We start from the raw sequence: 3,657 nt of genomic DNA, 5'->3' as shown, positions 1-3,657 counted from the left end.
GTAATGTCATCAATAGTGCCATTAAACATGAGTAAACATATCTATTGATGCATGTCTATGTTTATAGTTTCTTATTCTACTGAAACAACTAATACCATGACTACTCCATTGACTACTGTATTAGTGAATAATGGAGCTATTGGAGTGATAGTTGGTCCAACTGTAGCTCTTACTGTATTATTAGTACTGGCTATAATTATAATTATTATACTGGTACTGGTTATGTACAGAAAAAAGACCAATATTAATCAAAAAAGGTAAATGTGTACACATTCATTACTGAATTAATTTTAAAATTTATAGAAAATCAGAAAATGAGATTGTAATGGAGTGCAGTCCAGCTTATGCTACAACTGAATTTAAAACAAAGTTAGTTACACTATTGACTAGTACATTATGTCTATACACACACACACATACAGTACTGCTGATGATATACTAATGAAGGATAGTCCAGCATACAGTATAGTACAACAAACACAGTCAGTTATATAAAATACAATTATTATTATTATTTAAAGTTATTATTAATAGATCAACTGTTGAGCCAGTGTATGATACAACTAATAATGAATATGAGACTCCTCTTCCACCACCTGCTGAATATGAAATGCCAACTGTTTAATAATTTACTTATTCTTTACATAGTTGGAATAGTAATTAAGTTGATTAAATTGTGTGCTTGTGATAAAAAATTTTTTAAATGTTAGTTGAAATGCCACATTTACATCATGATAAAATGAAGTTTAGTATAGCAATTGAATTTCAAAAATAGACTGATTTAATGTAACTAATAAAATTATGCTAATTACTGATACACATTAATTTTCCTAGTCATATAATTTTGACATTTTGACTGAAAATTTAATAATGGATGTCTATTTATATATTTTTAATAATAATGTGCATGCAGTGCTCTTAATAGCTGTTATTTATGTTGTCACTGTGATGTCATCACTGCTGTACTCAGCAACTGATAACTTAAATAGTTTTGCAGGATATATTAGTGTTGTAGAGGAGCTACTCCTTGAATATAAACTCTCTAGATCTACATGCAGTGAATCATTTCTAGGAAATAGGATGACACTCTCAACTAGTTCTTGTTTTCTTTCAACTTTCATGAAAGCATACTACCTTGTGGTTAGTTCATTAATGGTACAAGCAGCAACAGAACCATGCTCCCCCAATGAGAACAATAGTAAGAATTGGTACTTAATCATAATAGTTATTAGTATTCTGTGTTTCTCTTTCTATAGCTAGTCATACTCTAGCTCCCACTGTGCCAGTGGATGATATTATATTCTCATCAGTAGAGTCAGTGTCAATGACTGTCTCATGGCATGAAGTACCTTGCAATGGAAGGAATGGACCAATCACTGGATACTACCTCACATACACTAACATCACTTAAAACACTAGTTATACTGTTAGTATCACTGGAGGAGACAACAGAATGTATAATCTAACAGGATTAATACCATATACTAACTATACTGTGAGTGTAATACCTTATAATTATAATATGAATGGACCAGGTAGACAAGAAATACAATTAACTGCTGAATCAAGTAAGTCAATGAGATATTGATCAGTTTAACATGATCTTAACACAGTTCCTGGTGTGATAACTGATCTAAGACATGCAAAAAATCCAGATACGATAAATATGGTGTGGAATCCTCCTACAATACCTAATGGTATCATTACAGTATATGAGATAAGATATAGAGAGTCTACCAGTACTGGTCCATACAATATAACTAACACTACTAACACTTATTACAGTATAGTAGGATTGATACCTAATACTAGTTATACTATTGGAGTGAGAGCATGTACTAGTATTGGACCAGGAGAATGGACTGATAGAGAATATAGTACTATTCAAATATGTAAGCAATTAAATAACATATAGTAAGCAATTGTGTAAAGAATAGTAAATTAATGTAACTTTGTATTTGGTATTTTCTATTTTAGCTGTCATTGAAACCTTTTCTATCACAAAGCTCAATTCTACAGCAGTGAGGACTGAGTGGAGTTTAATTCGTAGAGCTAGTCATTATACTGTCTATTATGAGTCAACCAGTAGCTCCTCAAGAAAGAAGAGACAAGTAGAGACAGGAATGAAAGTATTCCCAGGTGATACTACTGAAGGTCTAATAGGAGGATTAGATCCTAATCTGAACTACTTGTTCTCTATATCTATATCATTTAATGTTAATGGAATCATTTATGAAGGAGAGAGGACTCAACCAATACCACCAGGTAATGCTGTCATTAGTTACTTCATAATATTACCAAGAGTACATATGTACTCTTGATAATACTCATTACATGTTTTTAGGTGCTACTCTAACTCCTACTATTGTATCAAGCACTTCATCATTCATTAGTGTTACAGGATCATCAACAAGTAAGACAGTACTTACTAATAGATTTATGTAGTCAGTTAATCAGGTTTTTATTTTATGTGCTGTTATACTTTATCATAATCAAGCATTGATTTGTATGTCATTATTAAAATAAGAAAAAAACATAATTATAACAGCCATTTTAATAATAATGATAGATCTGCTATAGTTTACCAATTCTTATTGTTTCTGTTTAGTTTTTCATCCTACAGTAGCAAGTACTGTAACTACTGTAACTACCACTGGATTGATTGTTGGTGTGACTGTAGTCTATATACCCATCATAGGACTGCTTGTATTGGTAATTGTTTTGCATGTGAAAAGAACAAACCAAAAGAGGTAAATGAACATTTATTACAATAAAGTTTTTAAAAGTATGGGCTTATAGAAATCCAGAGAACAACATTGCATTGCAAAGCATTCCAACTTATGCTACAATTGATTTGAAAGCAAAGTTAGTCACTGCATTAATTCAAAATAAAATACATTAACGAATAGATCATCAAACAGTCCTGAGACTCCTGAATATGAAGTACTACCTTTTTAATAATGTTCCCACTCATCTTTTATTATGTACACTATTAGTGATGCAAATAAACATATATTTAATGCTACCTCTTAAATTAATGCATATTGTGTTTGTGTTATAGCTGTAGAAATATTTGTTAGTTGAAAAGCAATAGTTTTAAGAAGTGAAAATAAGCAAATGGAGCAATATCAAAATTTTTCATATGAGCAAAGAAGGAAGTTTTGAGCTTAATACATGGTCAATATACAAATCTGAACTTTTAAAATTTTTTAAAGAGCAAGGCTCATCTTTTTTCCCAGAGAATGAATTTTTGAAATGTTTTTATTCTTGCAATTTGTGTTAAACCACAATGCATATAAAATTATCACTTCAAAATGTTTTTATACTTAAGTGTACTTTGACCTGATTTTTGAAGAACTTAAAAAATTTAAACTTGATCAAAACTATCAATTCAAACTTTTTACACAGTATAAGAAAATCTTCTTGCCAGGCATCTTTTGCAAATCTTAAAGAGGGCGTAGCTCATTGACTGGGCGTGGCTTTCATAACAATATTCATTATTTTTATTAAATTAAGATATTAAAATACACTTTTGTGTCAACAACTGATAATGCAAGGTCACATGATCTGTTAGCTTAACAATAGAATCTACATTGAAAAGAAAAATGGCATTCTCTAGCAGGTCTTGTTTTCCATTATTCCTACTGGTTCAACTGG

The 3,657-nt window shown here is 30.6% G+C and overlaps 1 protein-coding gene and 1 long non-coding RNA gene across 2 annotated transcripts in view; both read left to right on the top strand.

The window, feature by feature from the left end:
- Nucleotides 1-3,657, top strand: part of LOC109585059 (uncharacterized) — a 33,067-nt gene that overhangs the window by 20,121 nt on the left and 9,289 nt on the right. The gene's annotated exons all lie outside the window — the stretch shown is intronic.
- LOC109585066 (uncharacterized) lies at nt 2,174-3,102 on the top strand. The gene is made up of 5 exons (XR_002186299.1): nt 2,174-2,265; nt 2,345-2,413; nt 2,609-2,750; nt 2,800-2,865; nt 2,910-3,102. It is a non-coding gene; the product is annotated as an uncharacterized LOC109585066 (long non-coding RNA).

The sequence above is a fragment of the Amphimedon queenslandica genome, unplaced genomic scaffold (assembly GCF_000090795.2).
Source record: "Amphimedon queenslandica unplaced genomic scaffold, v1.1 AMPQUscaffold_13125, whole genome shotgun sequence".
Lineage (NCBI taxonomy): Eukaryota > Metazoa > Porifera > Demospongiae > Haplosclerida > Niphatidae > Amphimedon > Amphimedon queenslandica.
This window is presented reverse-complemented; position numbering and strand designations above follow the sequence as displayed.